The following is a 23,046-nucleotide window of genomic DNA, read 5'->3' as shown; positions in this document are numbered from 1 at the left end:
GAGATAACAAGGTGAGCTAGTCAAGTTATTGAGTCATGAGAAGTTACTTATCATGGCATTACAATGGGCATTTAATAAGTTAATCATTGACAAGATGATAAATTTTTTAATCAATAAATAAAGTAAAGAAGATAAGTGAAGTGACGTATGAGTGAAATGATAGGAAGCTGAGTAATACTCTAAGCTTGACCAAGTACCAATGTTGGTCAATCAATGAAGAAAATGAAGTAGATGATTGGGGAACTTAATTAGAAGCCAAGAAAATAGTATAAGTCAAGTAATAGTTATGATCAATAAAATTGATAAAGGAAATTTGTTACTATTGATCGAATGTCAATAATGATCAAGCATCAATACCGATTGAGCAGGATAATGATTCTCGAGATACACAATGATGACTAAGTAGAATAACTTAGTGACTGCCAAGTATCAACAAAAGTTATAATTTGTGTTCAAAAATCAGATTTGAGGCCGACATAATTGAATTTTTAGATTAGTCAAAGCACATAGATGATAATGATTGATAAGTGAGCATATTTAATGCATGAGGAGCATTTTTTAATCAATCTATGGAAAGGATTTGATTAGAAGTTTCTATAAGTGTTAAGAAAGGAGAAGAAGAATAAAATGATGGAAGGATTTGATGAATATGGCCTAACCCTAAGATCTATGGTGATGTTTAAGAGGAAAGAGATCAAAATTACCTATTTATGGAGGCATAAGAGATGTTTCTAAAGTTCTTTCATTGTTGATTAGTTATCTTAAGGAAAACCAACGAAGAGAAGAGTAGTAGAGGAAAAGTGAGAAGATTTTTGAAGTGTGATTTTTGGAAGGGATGCCAATAAGATTCATGATGGAGATGATAATGAAGGCTAGTCAATGAACCAATAGATGAGAGATTGAAGATTTAAGTTTATCAGGTGAGTTGTGTTTTATAGATAAAACCTACTATTGCATACTAACCATTGTGGCACTCAAAAATCCTTTAATCAAGCTTGACCTAAAAATTATTTTGTAAATACTTTAATCAAGGTGACATTCTAATGAGATGATCCAAAGTCCTCTAACAAGGCTACTCCCTTCTGACAAGGCAACTTCTAATAGGGTGATTAAATCCTTTAATAGGGTCACACCTAAAAGTGTGTTTTGCAACCTTTTATAGGGTTGGGTCTCAACCAAGCTCACATCATAAGAGTAAAATGTTTTTCATATGTTACTAGGAATTTTTCCCAAATTGGGTTTATACATTATATTGTGGTGTCATTTACTTGTGTGAATGTTACTTTATGCATGCTATTTTTATAGTTGATTATTTTACTATTGGTCGGTGTTGGAATATCTGTAATTTTGGGGGGGGGGGGGTGAATCAATCATCCCTAGGTCTAGATGTACAAATTAAACACTTAAAACTTCAGCAAGCTTAACCCTATAACTCACTAATTAAACTTGTTCACAATAATCCAACTTATTCATTACATTTAGTTCTTTGTTCTATATGTGTTGATTTGCAGAAACTTATCATAGTCAACAATAAACTTAAACTTAGAAATAGTAACACAAACACATAAAAAACATCTCTACAATGTTTGACACCAGAATTTAGTCTGTTGTGAACTACATATTACAATTTTTGAATCATTGACCTATATAATTTATGGTTCACCTCTTTAGAATCATCATTCTTTGAAAGTTTATGTCTAGTAGCCATAGGAGTTCCAACTATTCTTGAATCTTCAATATGAAAAGATTTCAGTATCTCCTTGATATATTTTGATTGTGTAATGTAGATACCTTTCTTCATTTGATATACTTGCAAGCCAACAAGGAATTTATTCTCTCCAAACATGGATATCTCAAACTTTGTCTTCATTTCATCAGTAAATGATTTACACAATTCCACTTTTCCTCCAAATATGAAAGCATCCACAAAAATTCCAGCTAACATTTTTTGTTTCTCTGAAATTCATGTTTCAAATATAGATTGTTGTTGTCATTTGTTCTTGCAAAACCAATTTTTACGAAGTATGTATGCAATCTCTCATACCATGCTCTGGGATATTGTTTCAAACCATATAAAGATTTATGCAATCTTATTTTTGATTGAAATTACATGTTTAGTATCAATTGAAACTATTTAGGGGGACGTAATGAGTCCTTCCCTTCGTCATTGCATCCAATATCCTTTATGAATTTGTATTCTCTCAAAATTTGATGTTCTCTCTTACATGCATTTATTGTCGAGTGAAACATTATTCTTGTAAGTGCATATTTATTATAAATAATCTATCATTTATGGCTTATATTGTATTTTCCTTCTCTCCTCTCTCTAGTATCCATTATACCTTTCTAGCTACTTTTGTAATAACTAAGTAGACATAATGTAGTATCCTTTAATCCATTTATTTAATTTCTCTATAGATTTGTATTTTTATGAACCATTTTTATTTATGGTTATGTATTGATTTGTTGCATGCGTCACCATGTACTTTTTCCTAGAAAATATATTTTCATCCCATGGATTTTAATCCTTCTGATTCAATGATCTTCTATAGTTTACTTCATATGTGATATCTTTTCTAGCACCTTATGTTGTTTTTAATTGATTATCCTATGATGTTTCTTTCTTACATTTTCTTTTTGGCATAGCATTATTGTATAATATTTCTTTTGGGCTATGAGATATTTTTGTTTTATGCATGGCTATTAGTTTTTGCTTACAACTCATCCTTATATCTTTGAAGATTCTTTTATATAATCCACCATCTAATCAATTTAATTTTCTTGCCTCATGTTTTGGGGGCAAGAGGTTTTTATATTCTTTCTCTCTTTTTGTAAGGATCTACTTTCCTTAGGCTTAAATAAAACTTGTTTATTATGTGACATTGTTCTTTCTTTATGAAGAGTTATGTCTTGACTATAGATTCTCTCATTTTCAAAGTGGTGTATGTCCTAAGTCATCAACTCTTCTTTATCAAGTGAAGCTATGTTCATTATATACACTTTCCCTTAATTGGAGATTGTTATCATTCATCCAAGGATCCCTTTTCCACCTATATATAGGGGTTTGAATAGGTGCATTCTTGTTCACCTTTCCCTCTTCTTGGAGATGTTATCTTGATCAAGCACTCCTCTTAGGAAAATGTCTTCTCATTAAGATTTCTTCCTCTAGAGGATCCTCTTTGCTTAAGAATGATAATTTTTATTATTACCCATTTTCTTAGATTGTAAGAGTTAAGGACCTTCTCTATGAATATAGTCTTCATTGTTTCTTTAAGGATATCTCCTTGTTGTGTAAAGTATCTATCCTCTTTCTCTTCCTTCGGGAGGGGGCATACATATGCCCTTCTTGTACATAGTTTCTTCTCATAATCATGGGGTAGGATATACAAATTTTGAGTATGACTTAAATTACTTTAGCCTTAAATGCTTGGTATATTTTTTAAGTTGTTTCTCAAATCTATGCATTGTTACTTCATCTTGTTTACACACATAAGCACATATGCTAAATCTCACATATGGGTAACATAGAAAACCTTGCCAAATCTCATAAATCGGTAATGCAAAAAAACTTGCTAAATCTTATTTATGGGTGATGCATCCATATATATGCTAACTATCATATATGGGTATTGCGTACAAGAATTCTAAGTCTTATACATGGGCAATACATTCTAGACACATATGCTAAATCTTATATATCGGTAAAGCATAAGAATTTTCTAAATCTCATATATGGGTAATACATTTAAGCACAACATACTAAGTCCCATACACAGGTAAGACATTTTTTAGGACCATGCCATGGTGATACAAATGGGATTGATCTATGGGTGGAACTTTGGTCGATTGACTAGCCGATCATCACCCCATTAGTTCATTCAATGGAATCTTTTAGAAGTAGCTATTCTTGTGATTCATGTTAAGGTGGGAATGTTAGGATTAATATCAAACAAAAATAATAGTTACATGCAAATATAGCCAATACCAAAAAATAGTAGATTACATAAAAGAGAACACAAGACACCAAGATTTAACATGGTTCACCCAATCCCTAGTCTACGTCCACCAACAAAAAGTCTAATATTATTATTATCTAGTAAGCTCAATACCACCATGATAAGCTAAAATATCACCATCACATTATGAAATCCCTAATCCTAAGCCTTTTTATACAAGCATTTTTCCACATATAAAATTAAGGCTAGAATAATAGAAAAAAATAGCTGACACCTTTTACAATATAAGGACATTTTTGGCTTCGGGGGCATTGTCGGAAAAAAACCCTATGGGGGTGTTTCCCCTTGACCCCATCCCATACTGTGATAGGGAGCGCACCTAGGGTGTTGCCCCAGGACCTCGCAAGACCCTGTCTTAGGGGCGCTGCCCCCAAACCTTGTTAGAAATAATATGGGGAGCAAAAGCCATAGCAATAAAACCTCCAAGTTTGATTAGGCTCCATATCATAATAATCTCCCCCTTGGAGATTGATTAGACTCCACAAAAACAACCTTCCACTTGGAGACTAATCATAGCACTCCTAAAGCTATAGCTCCCATTGGAATCTACTATTCTTTTATTCTATTTAGTTGAGAAGATCAACTAAAGCTGAAGAGGAATTCAACTTATCCCTTGTCACTACCTTTGTGAACATATCCACTAGATTGTCATTTGTATGTATCTTCTCCAGCTTTAACTGTCCATCATCCAAAATTGACCAAAGTAAATGGTAACACAACTATATGTATTTTGTCTTTGAATGTAGAGCTAAATTCTTTGCAAGATGAATGGCACTCTAACTATCTATAAACATATAATTATCCCTCTAAAGGTGTCCCAATTCTTCTAATAAGAATTGAAGCCATATCATCTCCTTGGATGCCTCTATAGCAACAACATACTCTACCTTTGTAGTGGATAAAGCATTAACCTTGTGTAACCTAGAAACCCAGCTCACAACTGTCCCACCAATAGTAAAGACATAACCTATAGTACTCTACCTGGTATCAATATCCCTTGCAAAATTTGAGTCAGCATAGCTCTGTAAATAAATAGTAGAGCCCCAAAAGTGTAAACAATTAATGGGTGTTCCTCTCAAAGATCTAAGAACCCATTTGACTACATTCCAATGCTCAATTTCTGGATGACTCATACACTACTAACAACTCCCACTGCATGTGCAATATCTGGCCTAGTACATACCATAGCATACATCAAACTTCCTATAGCTAAAGCATAAGGTACCTTAGACATCTTGTCCTCCTCTTCTTATATCTTGGGACACATTACTTTAGTCAACTTCAAATGACTAGGTAAAGGTGTGCTAATAGCTTTAGGATTCTCCATTGAGAAACATTACAACACCTTCTCAACATAATAAACCTAAGATAGCATCAATTTCCTATTCTTCCTATCTCTACAAATCTTCATACCAAGGATTTTTTTTTCTACCCCTAAACCCTTCATAGAAAATTCATGTTCTAACTGCCATTTCAACCCCTTAATTTGATAGATGTTAGACCCAACTACAAGCATATCATCAACATATAAACTCATGAAATAATGTAGCTATCATCATCCAACCACTTAAAATAAACATAATGATCTAAATGACACCTATTATATCCATGCTCATGCATGAAACTGAAATTTTTTAGATACCATTGCTGAGGTGCTTGTTTCAAGTCATATAAACTTTTCTTCAATCTGCACACTAAGTTCTCCTCACCTTTGACCTCAAATCCTTGTGCTTGTGCCATATATATCTCTTCATCCAAATCATCATGAAGGAAGGTTTTTTTAAAATCAAGCTACTCTAAATGCAAATCTTAAGTAGCCACAATACTTAAAATAGTGCGAATAGAAGTCATTTTAACAACAGGAGAAAATATCTCATCAAAATCAATATCCTTTTCTGTGCAAATATTTTTACCGCTAACCTTTCTTTAAAACATTTCTTAATTCCATCCTCTTCTTTCAACATATACATTCACTTATTCTATAAATCCTTTTTACCTATAGGCAACTTGCTTGAGTCTCATGTCTTACTTTTCAGCTAAGAGTCCATTTCTTCTTGCATTGTAGACTCCCACTAAAGCTTTGTATCCACCTACATAGCATCATCATAACATTTAGGTTCACCAACATTAGTAAGTAAAATAAAATAAAAGGAGAAAATCTTTCTAGAGGCCTACATAGCCTTATTGATCATCTAACATTTACTGGGGTGTGGGGTATTTGTTGTATTAATCATCTATTAATCAAATATATAGCAGTATTGATAGCCTCTACCCACATAAGTAAGGGCAACTAAACATGCAACCTCATGCTTCGTGCATGCTCCATTATAGTCATGTTTATGTTTTAGCCACTCCATTTTCCTATGGAGTCCTTGGAATAGTTTTCTATTGACAAATACCATTAGCAGAGTAATATTATTCAAATTCATGACTGCAATACTCACCACCATTATCAGGTCTAAGAAATTTTAATTTCTTTCCAATCTCATTTTCAACCAAGAATTTCCATTTCTTAAAATTTTGAAATACATCATATTTTTGTCTAAGAGAATAAACCCATACTTTTCTAATTGCATCATCAATAAATGTAACATAATAATGAGAGCAAGCAAGGGAAGATACCTTAGCTAGTCCCATATATCTATATGCACAAGCTCTAATCTCTCACTTTTATTTCCCTTCCTAATCTTCACAAAACTCACTCTCTTTTGTTTATCATACACACAACTTTCACAAAAATCCATATTAACACATTTTAGACCTGGTAAAAATTTCTTTGAATGAAGTACTTTCATACTTTTCTCACTTGTGTGCCCAAGTCTATTGTGCCATAGCATTGTATTAGAATATCTAGTAGCTATTTGTTCTCCTTGCTCAATAGTAGTAATTGTTCCTAAACATTCATTTTTTTCTGAAACAATCAAAGTAGAAGGAATGGTATAACTTGTACAGAAATATAAGGTGCCTACTTTTGCACCTTTTTCTACTACAAGGAAACCTTTTGAAACCTTCCAATTTTTATCATTAAAAGTAACTACACAACCCTCATCACTGAGTTTCCCTAGTGAAATTAAATTCCTACTCAGCCTTGGAACATTTCTTACCTCATGTAGTAGCCAATGATTCCCATTCTGCAATTTAATCTTAACTTTTCCTTTTCGAACAATCTGATAGGTTTCATTATCGCCCAAATAAACAAGCCCAAAATCCCCTTATACATAATAAATGAAATAACCTCTATGAGGTGTAGCATGAAATGAAGCACCAAAATCTAAAACCCATGAATCATCAACACTTTCTAAAGATAGAAGAAAAGCATCCTCTTTGGATTTGTTAATTACCACATTTGCCTCCTTATTCCCTTTTGGTTTATCTCCTTCTTTGTTATTTTGAGTCCAACAATCTTTCTTCTTATGCCCTAATTTCCCATAGTACCAGCAATCTCTTGGCCCTCTAGATTGAGATCTCTTCCCCTTTGACTTTCCTCTTTTAGTCGTTTTGCCTTTGCTTTGTGTGTTCAAAGCACTTCCTGATGTTGATCCACTTAAGGATTTCCTACAAGTTTCCTCACTCAAAATAATATTGATCACATAATCATATTTTAGGGTACTAAATCCAAGAACAAAATTACTCACAACCATTACCAAGACATTCTAGCTTTTAGGCAAAGAACACAAAATCAAGAGAGCCCTAAATTCTTCATCAAAATTGATACCCATGGAAGATAATTGACTAGTAATAGTATTAAAATCATTTCAATGATTTTCAATAGATCCATGTTCTATCATTTTCATATTAAATAAATGCCTCATGAGAAATACCTTGTTTGAAGCAGAGGGCTTTTCATACAGTTTCACTAGGGTTTGCCTCAACTCTTCTATTGCCTTCACTTTTGTAATATTAAATGCCACCGATGGTGCTAAGCATAATCAAATGCTTCCAAGTGCTTTTCTATCTAAAAGATCCCAGTTTTCATTTGACATAGATCCCTGATTCTTAGTTTTTCCTTCCAATGACTTCCATAAATCCTTCTAATAGAGATAGTCTTCCATTTGCATCTTCCATAACTGAAAGTTCTACCCATTAAACTTGTCAACCATTAGCTTACGCTTGTCTACCATCGCTCCCACTCCACTGTGAGACCTTCTTATCAAGAATCACTAACAAAAAAGGTGACAGTTGGGCTTTAAAAAATGACAACTGTTTGGCTCTAACACCATGTGTTAGGATTAACCTCAAACAAAAATAACAATTACATAAAAATATAACCAATGCCAAAAAATAGAAAATCACATAAAAGAGAGCACAAGACACCAAGATTTAATGTGGTTCACCCAATCCCTGGGCTACATCCACCAACAATAAGTCCAATATTATTATTATCTAGTGATTACAATTTGATTACAATTAGTAACCCCTTATAGCTCAATACCACCACAAGAAGCTACAATATCACCATCACATTATGAAATCCCTAACCCTAAGCCTTTTTATACAAGCTTTTGGCCACTTACAAAATTAGGGCTAGAATAATAGAAAAATAATAGCCAACACCTTTTATAATATAAATGCATTTTTGGCTTCGAGGGCACTACCCTCAAAAAATCCCATGGGGGCATTGCCCCCAAACCCCCATAGAAATAATATGGGGAGAAAAAACCACAGTGACTAAACATCTAAGTCTGATTAGGATCTATATCACAATACAGTACTCTACTAAGTGAGGTAATCACTCTTCTCTCCCTTCTCTGTTTTGCTTTCATACTTGTAGGGATAGATCATAAAGCTATGTTGTTAATGATGTTTCTCTTGTAATAACTTTCTAAATATTGTATTAATGGGTGTCACTGATTGATATGAGTTTGTTTTAGTACTAAGCCCCTCATTGTGTTTGTCTTTTAAGATTTATTTATTTTTTCTTTTCTTTTACACCTTTTCCCATGGATATGGAGTTAGGATCCTTGGTCTTGGAGACTTATTCCCTTTGACTAAGTGGTGGTCTATCTCATTGTGATTCACCAAAATCTTCTCTTCTTCTTCTCTCTACTTTACTGTAAGTTTGGGCTGATCCACTAGTGGTGGATAAATGTACCTTATTAAGTTGGAAGCACCTCAATTTAATGATGATTGAGCACCCATTTAATGTCATTTCATTTATCACTTGCATTTATTCCCCTTTTTCCCCTTTATCATAGGTGAAACTAGGGTAGGACCTAAATGATCCTCTTTAAAGCTCCTATTTTCATGGCATAAAACACAATGAAGGATCTAACCACCTAGGTCCTCCCTTTTCCTTCATCTAATCACTTAGAATCTATTTTTTGCAATGAAATGGTTATATCTTGAGTTATGCACCTAATTTCTAGGATCTAAGCACTATTTCAAGACTATGAAGGAATCCTAAGGGTTTTGGGCCTTAGATGGTAGGGCATAGTGTGTCCCTACTCAATTAGTTAGTAGTTCATCTCTGTTGGCTTAGTTAGGGATGCAAAGAATCCCTTCTTGGGCCCTATTTTGGGTCTCCTTCCTAGGTCTCATGTTAAGATTATTTTGTGGTGTTAAGTTCTAGGAGGGTCATCTTGGGGAAAAATGTTAATTCTAAGCCCTTTCTAAACCCATCCATTTTATTTATATATATATTTGTCTCATATCATATCCATCATCCACAAGCATTCATCACACACCCACAAGATCAAGCATGCTCTCAAGCTCTTGAGTCCTCAAGGATTTGTCAAGTATTCAAGCCATTTAGGAAATCTTTCCATTGAAGATGAAGGATTCATGCATTCAAGCCATTGAAGGAGTTCATGCAAGATCCAACATATTCAACATTGAAGATCTACCTTTATACATTCAAGATCCTTTGATCTACATTCATCTACATTCATTCCTAAGGTAGATTTGAAGCACATTCATTGATGAAGGTTTAGGTTCCACTTTGATTTCTTTTCCTAGTGTTTTTGAAGCTAAGTCTAGGCTATTGTGTTTACATGCTTGATACATTATTCAAGAACATATTTAATCTATCACTACTACTTGGTAGCATTCCTTTTCTATTACAATTCAAGGTTAATCCCTAAATTGGGGTTTGACTAAGGAAACCCCCTCTCCAACCAATAAATTAAAAAACTCTTTATTTTATAGGTTTTAGATCTAGATAATGTAAACAAGTTGTAGATAATAGTACCCTTTTAATCATTTGTTGGAATTGTGAAAACTAAATTGAGGTCAGAGATAGTTGATCAGGGACACACTACTCCCCTAATTTAGGAGAAAGTCAACCCCATGCAAAAGTCATCCCTTCTTTAAGAGAATGTTGAACTAGCTAGTTCGTCAAATGATTTATGGGTTTTGTATATCTCATAGTTTTTCAAGTTTGTATTTTGTAAGGTATATCATCTTCCCTTTTTCCATTTCAATACATTGTATAGCCTTATCATATCTTTATATCCCAGATTTACATTGCATATTTACTTTCCTAAACCCTCTTATGGTGGAGGAGAGATGGAAGTAAATCCAAATAAGTCATCCTTTTGCATTAGGTTAAGAATTGACACTTCCTTTGGTGTTAATCGAACCTGATCATTAGGGGTTGAGTCTTGGTCTTCCCTCTTTTAAATGTGTTAGGGTGGATGCTTTCATTTTACCACTATATAGGTAGGTATACTCACCTAGGTAATAACATAGCCTAATGTGTAGGGAAAAGTAACCAATCTGAGGCCCATTATATTGAATGTTCATTCATCAAAGATATCCATTAGACTTTAACATAGAAGCCAATCTATTCTTAGAGATGGGACAACCTATAGTTTTGAACTCCAACAAGGTGTTTAATTCATTTCTTCCTCTAGTGGTCATCACTTGGCGATCCTCGGGGATTCATTCATGAATATACTCTATTGAGGCTAGCGACTTTATGATCTCATTCTCCATATCTTACTATCCATAATGTTCTTGTTGTACTTAGGTTGATACTCTTACAATATTAATACTTTTTAAAATAAATCAAATTCTAGAAATTATTAATCTTAAGAACCAAAATTTATTATAATTAGACAAGATATCCAAAATTAATTTAAAGTTCTTTAAAGTCTTTCAAAATTTATTAAAAAAGGATGCAACTCACTTATGCATACATAATTTTTTGTCCATAACAAGTTCATATATTTTTATTAAATCTCATAAAAATAGCCATCTATATTAGATTAGTACTTAAATGAATTGAAGTTTGAAAGATTTGGTTCAATCAAATTTCCCAATATCCAATAACCTTCAAAAAAAACTTTGATATTTGCAAGTGTAGGAGCAATTTGAACCTAAATATAAAAATATACAATCAGTTCACTTAAAATAATCTTTATATAAGATGCTATAGTCAATGTTTGTCGTGACTCAATTAATTTCTCATTCTTGGGTTGTCTTTGACTAAGAGTGTGGTTTAAAATGATGTCAGCAAGGGGCACCCATTTCAAGAACTTTGGATACTTCGAGTGGCCTCAGATTCTCCTTTTGAAAATAATTGCAATGTACTTTCTAATCTATGAGATTTCCACTAGTATGTGCCCACCCTTAGTCCATGGGCAAAGGCTACCCAGGGAGTTATTTTGACTCTTGTGGATGGCCATCCTGCCCATGCCATGCCATCCAATCATGAAAAAATGTACCCCCATATTGGTTGCATCAAAGGCATGTTAGATTTTGTCTTGCATTAAATACACTTTATTATTATATTATAAAGCTTTATTTCTATGTTATAAAGCTAAATAGAAACATAGGAATATTTTTAACTTAACTTTGTAATTGTCATTTTTTAACAATTGATATATTTAAATTGAACTTAATTTATATAAAAAATTAAAGTTAAATATAAATAAGAAATATAAAAATAATTTGCATAAATAATTTATTTAATGTATATAGTTAAAATTTAATATAAATCTATATTATAATAATATTATTAATATTTTTATTAATTTAATTTTTTTAAAAATATTATACTAGCAAATTAATAATTATGTAAAAAGATATATATTTTGACATAAATTTTTATTATAATATTAAATTATAAATAATGTAATTACAAGTACATAAATACATAAATATAATATATTTTTTCTAATAAAACTTCAAATAGAAATAATATATTTTTAATACAACTTATATATTTTTAATTTTTTAAATAATAATAATATTTTTTTACTTATATATCTTAAAATGACTTGATTATATTATATATAAAATTGAAAAGATTTCTAGGCTAAAAAATCTATATATGTATATATTTTTGGGGTTTACTAAAAACATTACAATGTTCAATTCATACTTTTGAAGTGAAAAAGATTGAAAGATTAAAATTATTGAACTATATATTATTATCATTAGTACACCCTATAAATTATTAAACTTAATTATTGTAATATATTGTAAACTATAAAAATTAAATGTATTACTACTACATAATGTAATGATTAGTACAAGTACGTATATACATAAATGTAATGTATTGCTTTTTCTAATAACATTTTATACAAAGGTAATGTATTATAAACACAAATTATACATTTTAGGGTTTACTAAAAGATTACAATATATACAATATCTATAGTTAAAAGATTAAAATTATTCAAAATCAAATAGAATAAGTTTATTATATTTATGTATATATGTACTTGAAATTACATTATTTATAATAATATATTACATTGTATAAAATTTTATTGAAAAAGGAAATATATTATATTTATGTATATATGTACTTGTAATTACATTATTTATAATTCAAGTTTATTATAAAAATTTATGTCAAAATATATATCTTTTTGTATAACAATTAATTTACTAGTATAATATTTTAAAAAATTAAATCAATAAAAAAATTAATAATATTATTATAATATAGAGTTACATTGAATTTTAACTATATACATTAAATAAATTATTTATACAATTTATTTTTGTATTCCTCATTTATATTTCACTTTAATTTTTTATATAAATTAAGTTCAATTTAAATATATCTATTGTTAAAAATGACAATTACAAAGTTAAGTTAAAAACATTCCTATCTTTCTATTTAGCTTTATAACATAGAAATAAAGCTTTAAACATAATAATAAAGTGTATTTAATGCAAGACAAAATTAGACATGCCAACACAACTAATATGGGGCACATTTTTTCATGGTTGGATGGCAAGGCATGGTAGTATGGCCATCCATGAGAGTCAAAATAACTCCCTAGGTAGCCTTTTCCTTAGTCCATGCACACAATAGTCAAAGTAAAGAAATCAAAGAAGTAGATATTTTTGACTCATATATGTGATTTAACTACTAGGTGGAAGTCAAAAGTCTTTTGGAAATTCATGAGAACATGACTCACTAAAAATAATTATATTTGATGTAAATATCGATAGAGTCAAGTCACTGAAGTAAATGATGGTGAAGAAGTAGAGAGGGGGAATATCATTATACTCTTTAGCTTATACAAAATGGAGTTATCGTAAACATACAAAACATTATTATCGAGTGCATTGTAATAACTATATATTAGATTTTATGAATTTATTTATAAGTTAATATCATTCTTTTAAACTAGATCACCAATATTATGTCAATTTTGGCAATTTTTTGCAAAAGTTGCACAAATATTGTGGGAAATTTGTAAAAATGTTGAATCAATTGTGCAAAATTTTTTAGTTGTCTAATTGAATGGGTAATGATATGAAAGGGGCTAGAAATTTGGCAACGCTTTACAAAGTTCACTTTTTGACCCCTTGACGCTTCACAGATTCCACATCATTAGTACTCAAAAGCCAAAATGATGTTATTTAAACAACTAAATTGAATGTGAAAGCACCAAAAATTAAAATAATTGAAATTTGGTCTATAGTTTAGGTTCAACAAGTACACAAAGTTAACTAGAACAACTACAAGTATGTTTCTCCTAATGTGATCTCACTAGTTTTTTTGCATTTTCACAATATTGTGAAGGCATATTACGAGGATCAGACTAGTGAAAACCTAACATGGTATGCAAATTATGGATTTAATTTTTCCCAAAAGTGTTATTCAATGTGAAAAATATCCATGTCACAAGTCTTATTGCTCTATTTCACATCTTCCTCACTTTGTTTAAGGTCATTTTATAGGCAACAATTTTTTTTTCCCATCTATTGTTTAATGTTTTCCTCTTATATTTTTTATGAAATCAATATTTCTTATTGTCCCTTGTATTTTCTACTTTGTGAGTAATAGAATATCAAACCATAAGCATCCTCTCTTGGTTAATCTCTATCGAAAATGTAAGACAAATTATGTAAATATTTAAAATCATTTCATATACTTTATATTTTCCTATTTTCCCATCGAATTTAATAGTAAAGGCCTAATAATCATCACCTATTATATTTCCACCCTTTTGTTATCTCAATTTGTTCCAAAAATCTATAACTAAATTGAACATATCTTGTTTTGAATTAAAAAAAAACTTTATCCTCGCATGCTATCATCCTAAGTGTTTAGAATACTGGTGGGATTTTTGTAGAACTTTGGAGTCCTCACATAATTTTTTTTCCTTTAAGTCTTTCAAGCCTTGTGTTAGAATTCTCTAGGGCTCCTTCCTAAGACTTTTTTCATTTCACTTATTTCTCTCCTCTTAACATTATGGTTGTAATTTTTCTCTCTTCCATAGCCACAAGTTCTTTCCTCTTTCCCTTGCTCATTTTTCCCTTACACCTTATTCGACCATCTTTCTTATCACATCCACTTTCTTGTCCTTATCATCAATATTTTCTATCTCATTACTATTGGCATAATTGATGTACCTAATGGGGAGATTTTTGGCCTAATTGATCAAGTTGTTAATGAAAAAGAAAGGTTAGAACATGATAATTAGTTATACTATAATTTGTCATTGATGTCAACTTATTTGGCATATTATTTTGACTTGTTACCATATCTTTCAAAAGGATAATGTTGTTGATATATGAAGATGTTAAGTAAGGTAAAAAGTTTTGTTGGTAAGTATTTTATTGGGTAACAATTGGAATAAATAGTGGTAGAAAATTGAATGATTTGATTGTTCATTAATAGTATGCTAAGGATTTACCTAGTGCATACTATTGATGGAGATAATGATAATGATGTAAAGGAGAAAGGTAATATGATTAGCTAGGAAGATACTTATCGGTAACACTATCGATAAACTGGAAGTAGAATCTTATCAGAACAAAGGATGACTTATTGAAGACAATGAAATTTAAGAGCTAAGAAAGGAGGAGGTGATGAAAGTTTTGAGATGTAATTGTAAAAGGAAGTTTGACAACTCAGCTGTAATTCAAGGAACATGGTGATGACATGAAGATGGAGGTAATATAGAAATAGTATTGCTCAAAAATAAAATTACAAGGTCAAAATGGTTTATGGAGATGATGAAATTGTAAGAATGGTTGAATGATGAAATCATGATCATTGGATCTAGGTTTAGGCTTTATAATCAAGGTATTTATACTTGAAGGAAAGTAAAGAAGAAGTTCAGTATCACATTCAAATATCATGAAAAATGAGAAGAAAATATTGTGACTAAGCTTATAGTGATATGATATTGATGGAACAAAGGAATTTTAATCAATGAAGAATTATAATGATCATAGAAGATGATATATATTTTAATAGAGGATTGAAATAGTATGCTATTATATTAAGGAGCTTTATTGGATTTGATAGTAGAATTAGTGTGAACTAAAAATCATTTGTTGTTGTTACTCACTAGCCATTATGCTAGTAAAACTCCTAACTAGGTGACCCTAACAAGTCTATTGTAAATCCTTTAACAAGCTAGTATTCTTAGATTAGAGTGTCTAAATCCTCTGACTAGGTTACTCCTAATAGGGTAAATACTTTAACATGTCTCTAGGGAAGTCCCTTAATAGTGTAGCATTTAACAATGATTTCGTAACCTTTAATTGGACAAGATCCTAATAGAGCATATTCTAGAAGAGTGACACTACTTGTGGGGATTGATTTCACGCCATGGTTTTCACCCTAATTGGGTTTCCATAAGATAAATATTGGTGATGTTATGTGGATGGTTACTTGATGTTTCATGAATCTTAATGTTATGCTAACCAATAATACTGTTATAGGTGAACTAAGTTATAATCAATAAACTTATTAACGAATTTGTGGGACTTTCATTTATTGTTTAAATTGATGATTATTGATTCACTCCCCTCCCTCCCCCCGCACCACCTTATTAATTTTTCATATGTCTACAATTGTTATCAGAGCATTGATTCCTTGATTTGGAAGCTTAGTCAATTAGGGAGAAGATCTCAAGATGTATAGGTAGGACACACCTAATTTGAAATAGAATGACATAGATGACTCTAATACATGGACAAGTAGGATGAAATTTTACCTATCAGGAATCTCAAAGATTATAGTGGATTATCTTACCAATTTGTATGCACAACCTTCTAGTATTCTTTTAGAAACAAAAGAAAGAAAAAATGATCCATAACTATTTGATAATAGATCTAGCAAGCACCTCTAATAACTTGGAATATACTGACATTCAAGATCTACCCTTAGCTAAGAAAATATGGGACGAGATGGTGTCAATACATGGAGTAGACAAACATGTCTTATAGGAAAAGGTTGAAATTTTGAAAGGAAAATACAATGATATGAAGATGCATGAACATGAAACCACTGAACAATATACATGAGGATAAAGGAAATTATAGTAGCCATCAAAGGAGCTAGTGGAAAGATTGAGGAAATCAGAGTTGTAAATAAAATTCTCATAGAGCTTCCACATAGGCATTCTATTCGTGTTTCTTCTATACAAGAGCTAAGGAAAATTGACAAGAGTAAGATTACAATTGACTCACTTATCAGTAGGCTTACAAATTTTGAATTGAGTAACTATAATAATAGCCAACTAACTAGTGAAGTTAAATTCCAAGCTACAACTAATGTTGGATCATCTAGGAAAGGATAGACTAATGTTTCTAATTCTAGTGACTATGAAGGTCTAGCAATTAAGGAGAAAGAGTTGAATGAACTTGAGGCCTTAATTTACAAAAGATCTCCTAAAGATAAAGGAAGATACAAAGGGAAAAGTCCTATTGCAAGCTAGAACTATGGATAAATTGATCACTTTCCACATTAATGTCCTAACAAATTGAAAAAGGAGCATGATGGAGAAAAGATTTAGACATCTATATAATAAGTGCAAATATTTCACTCAAAAGAACAAGAACTTATGCAACATAGCTGAAGATGAAGAAAAAATTACAATTCATATGGAGATGATAATGACAATGAAATAGTATTTGTTGTTGTTAAAGAAGATCATGTACCAATAATGTTGAAACTAGAGAGGATAAACCTTTGATATCAAGTATGAAATGTAACAATGATTGGATCACTGATAGCTACTATATACATCATATGAATAGAGATGGAGAAAAATTCATAACAATGGAATAATATGATGGAGGTTTGGTCATATTTGGAAATGGTTCTCATTGCATAATCAAAGGTAAAGGTTCAATTACTTTAACTAATGATATTACATGTGACAATGTTTGTTGGGATGATAGATTAAAGTACAACTTGTTAAGCATATATCAATTTAATAATAAAGATTTCAAATTTGATTTTATTAATAGAAAAAACAATCTGAGAAGACTGGTCAACTTATTGGTTCTGGTAATAGACAAAAGGCAACTATTTTAAATTGAACATTGCATTTGGTCACTATTTATTTGATAAAATAGAAGAAATCTAGTTATGACACAAGAGATTGGATCATGTAAGTTTTGATAATCTAGTAAAGGTTAGCATGACCAAAAGTATTATGTAGATAAATATCAATATTGAATAAACTAGACAATGTAGTATGGAAAGATTTTTAATTAGGGGAGATGACTAATTCAAGTTTCTCTAGCAAGGTTTACTATTCAGAACATATCTTGGATTTAGTACACACAGATTTATGTAGTTCTATAGGCATAGAAAGCTATCACAGAGACAAAAAATTTATATTGTTTATTAATGCTACTCAAGTATGATGTTGGTAATATTCTTAAAGGTAAATATGACACTTTTCACATGTTCAAGCTATATAAAGAAATAGTTAAAAATAAAACTGGAAGACCACTAAGATCAAATAGAGGTGGTGAATTTACTTACTATGAATTCAATAAGTATTGTGAAGAACATGAAATCAAGAGATAGTTCATGACACCTAGAATGCCCCAACAAAATAGAATTGTAGAAATAAGAAATAGATTTATAGTCAAATGCACTAGAACATTGCTAAATAGAGAAAGGAGTTGCATAAAAAAATTGGAGAGAGGTTGTTAGTTATGTTGTATGTACACAAAATTGGATACAACTCAAGAAAAGGATGAACAAGACAACTTATGAAATTTGGTATGGTTGAACACCTACTGTTAGCTATTTTAGAACATTTGGAAGCAAATTTTATATTAAGGAGTATGATAGGAATGATAAGTTTGATAGTAAAAGTGACGAGGGAAAATTTCTAAGATACTCTACTAAGATTAAATCTTACAAATTTTTGAACAAGAGGAAAAGTAAAATAATTAAATTTGCAAATGCAAATCCAAATTTTGATGATTTTTTTGAAAAAAATTGAAGAGAATAATGTAAAGAAACCTGAAGGATACAATGAACTTTTTTTTTTTTAACTTGAGAAGTTAGAAATGGAACAAGTATATATAGGTACTAACAAGACTCAATCGATAATGACACAACAATTGATAACAACAAAGTTAGGTGAAACAAGTGAAATAAATGAAAGAATTCAAAATGTGGAACCCATCACACCAAGAAAGATAAGGGTTAATCATAGCTTGATAAATATAGTTGGAGATATGAGTTATTGAGTATTAACTAGAAGTAAATTAAAGGTCAAGGATACTATTCTCAATATGACCAATCAATCAAATAAGGTGAGATATGTGGTTTTCATTTATGGAAACATTTTCTTTGCAGTTTAGTCATGATTATTTGTGAAGGAAAATTGTCTAGGTATTGGACAATGTTACAAAAGCATGACAAGTTTTGTTGATAGCAAAATATTCCCTTAGAATATTCTCTTCTATAGTTAAGCCTAAATGCATGACCTCATTCTGATGATGCATACCAGTGCACACGTCTATACAAGAAATCTAGTTCAAGTTGTGAAGGAAATACTAATGTAGTTATCTCACAATGTAGAATAGAGCATGTCAGTGAATTGACTTGCATGACTTGTAGAATTATTTTGATTACTAAATCTTGATGAGTTGACTCTAAGGATGATATGTGAACCAACTAAGGAATAATTTATTAATATGTTTGATATAAGTAAAGAACTTCAATTGTGAAGTTCAATGTGAATGTGATAAGATACTATGTAATGTGGAACAATGTTATGCAAAATATGATGCAAATTGATATGTGTGTAGTCAGTCTCATATGAAGAACTGACAATTAGAAGAATTGTGAAGTAGAACAAGTGATACAATATTGTACGTATATCTATTCTCTTGAAGAGCTTATTGTAGAGTTTCATGTTAGGGTAATGGGCTCTTCTTGTAGACATTTGTATGAAATCCACCAAATCCTAACAAGGTTAAAGCAACTCCTAATAGGGTTGAGGCTTCTAACAAGGCCTAGTCTCCTAACAGGGACTTGAGACACTATACATTCTTTATAGACTCCTAATAGGGTCAATATACTTAACAAGATTCTTTTATATAGTGAATCATCTAGTGGGTTTCATCCCCACTAGGTTTTTCCCTTGGCCAGGGTTTCCCTAATTAAGAAAATATGGTGTTATGAGCTCTCTCAATGTATGGTTAGTTTTACTATTCAGCATTGTTGGTTTATTTTCTTATGCATGTGGCAAAGTAATTAATAATATTCAATTGTGGGTAAAAAGATTGAAAATAATGATTCACCCCACACCCCCCCCGCCTTCAGTATTATCTATTTCTAACAATTGGTATTAGAGCCTACTTATTCAAAAGAGGCTTAATAACTTGAATAAGATACTTATGGATATGAAACAGTTGAAGAAGAATCTTGAAGAAGTTCGTGAACAAATTGATCTCCTTATTGATGAAAGAGATGGCCTAAAATATAGATATAAAGATGCAAAAGCTTACATTGGTGAACTAAAGGACAAGATAGATGACATAAAGAAAAAAGGACCTAGTGAGAAAACTAGTGATGATGATATTGAAGATCTAAAGAAAGAAAATGAGATCTAGAAACATGAGTTAAAAATAGTTGAACTCAAGCTAAGTCTTAAGAAAAATGGTGGAAAGAAAGACTCTGAAATAAAAGCTAAAAGTGCAAATCTAAGATCCTAGTTAAGCAAAGTAACATTTGAATTAAAATCTACCAAGTTAGAGCATGTAGAATTAGAGAAATACAATGCTATTATGAAAGGTGAGTTGGTACAAACTAAACAACAACTTGAGAAGTTATATACTAGTAGTGAAAAGATTGAAGAACAAATATCTGTACAAAGACCTAGTTATGACAAAACTAGACTTGGATTCTTCCTTGGACAATCTACCAAGAAATCTATTGAGAGAAAAGAACTAGATACCCCTGGAGTCAAAAAGGATCCAAGCATAAGAAAAATAGATAATTCATATAAAGAAAAGGAGAATGTTACTCACTCTAAGAAATCTAAAGAATCTAATCAAGATAAGGATAATGGAAGAAAAAAATCTCATGCCAAGTGTAATGAACTTGAACATATTGGAGACAATTGCAAAGGTAAGTCTTCTTAACCTATTTAAAAAATTTATTGTCATATTTGTCATGGATATGGAGATTATGCAGTAGATTTTAAAAAACCTAAATTTGATAATGATAATGCAAATAGCAGAATGTTTAGGAACACTAACCATGTAGGCAACAGAAGAAGATCTCACAAAAATGAAAGTGGAGAAAGAAGACAAATTGTATGTTCCAAATGCAACAATCTTGGACACATTGCAAGGAATTGTAGAGCACCTAACAACTAGATTAATAAACAAAGAAGGAATGTACATTTATGTCAGTTATGTAATAACTTTGGATACACAGATAATTTTTTCAAAATGGGTAGAAGAAACCTAAACAGAGATCATAATTATAGAAGGAACAATAAGAGAAATGATGACAGTATGAAGGAAGAAATAAATGAACTAGAAACATTTGTAAAGGCAAAAGAACCTGAAAGCTCTCATGAAATTCATGAAGAAGCTCATCCTAATGTACCTAACAAGACAATAAAGTCACTTATTTTCTGTGACTCATATTACCTACATTAAGCATTCCACGTAAAACATCACGACAATTAATAATAACTAATTTAGGAAGAATATCACAATTTGCATAGTTAATAGTATATACTAGACATTGAGAGGAGTCTACAATTAAGTGCTCATTGCTTAATATGTTCAGTATCAGAATATATAAGAAGAATAACCTCTTTGTTAAATAGAGATAGTATTATGGACTATTGGCAGATACCATTTAATGTGAAGTACATATTGTAAAAGATTTAAATGATGCAAATTGATTTACAAACATTATTTGCTGCAAGATTGAAGAAAGATTTGGAGTGTTAAAGAAGTTTGCAGATATGTGAGATTTCTAAAACCCTAAAACATGAAATCAAGGTATTTTTCAAATTGGTTGAGCATATTTATAGAAATAACAAGACAAGAAGTGTTTAATGTAAGCAATAGACCTAGATATAACTTCAAGAAACACACATTTGTTTCTTTGCTTGATGACCCTATTGGAGTATTTTTGGAGTACCAAAAAATGTTCTTCATGTTGAGGATATAAGAAGTTATATTCATTGAAAATTTGAAAGCATAGGAGATGAGGTTCATAAGGAATTAGAGAAAATGTGCAATAATGATTTGTCACTAAAACTAGAACATGCATGCCTAGAAAAACTTAACCTAGTTAAGCACATGTTCTATATAGACATTGATAATCATGAATGGACAAGAATAATTCTAAGTAGAGTTCATAATGACCTTCTATAGTTGGGAGATTCTATCATATGCATTGATAATGACCTAATTCACAAGGTCACAGGTTTGAGTAATGAAGGATGCAATCCAATGAATGTAAAGAATATGTGCAAGTTAGTTGAAACAAATCTCAACACATGTTTTAATGCCAAAAATATGAAGATCAACTCTATTCAAGATGATGGAGTAATAATTTTCAATAAAATTTTGGGATATAAGTTAACCATGGATCTAGGATAGATTCACTCCCTACTAGATTTCTTCATGAAACTTATATGGTAGTAAAGGGTGAAAAGGTTAATCTATGTGACATTATCTAAACACAGTTATTGGATAACATATCAAAAATCAAGAAGTCTAGGAGTGTAACCTTTAGGTTTGAATCCCTATTGACACATATATTATTCTATGCAATAAAGAAGTTTCCTACTATCTCAAATTGGGGTGGAAGTGAGTGTGCAATGCAAACTATCACTTGTGCATATGAAACTAAACTAGAAATAGTTAGAGATAATGATATTGGTAGAATGATGAAATCTTTTCAAGCTAAAATGAAGCAAAGGTATAGGATACCTCTTGAGTTGATAGAGAAATATAAGGATGAACTATATTTCATGGTAGAAATAGATTTCACATGTGTGGAGGCAGTAGTTCCTCAAGTAAAATTCATTGAACCTATGGGTTATGAAATGAGTGACAAATTGATTGAAGGATATGCACAGATAATCCTATAATTTGAAGTTTATTCCAAATTTCCTAGATTGGGGATATATATTGAGAAGATGAGAAAAGTCAAAATAAGTCAGATAATCAAGGACTTTAAGAAGAAGGTAGAGAAAGTTATTGATTCTATCTTGAAGGAATTAGGAATGCCAAGAAAGGAATTTAAAGAGATAAAAGGGATATCATTGGAAATGAAGGATAGTGGTCAATCTTGTCATAGCCCAGACAGTTCTACATCTGACACCTT

Source organism: Cupressus sempervirens, chromosome 4 (assembly GCF_028749045.1).
Source record: "Cupressus sempervirens isolate cs-2001-9-10 chromosome 4, ASM2874904v1, whole genome shotgun sequence".
Lineage (NCBI taxonomy): Eukaryota > Viridiplantae > Streptophyta > Pinopsida > Cupressales > Cupressaceae > Cupressus > Cupressus sempervirens.
This window is presented reverse-complemented; position numbering follows the sequence as displayed.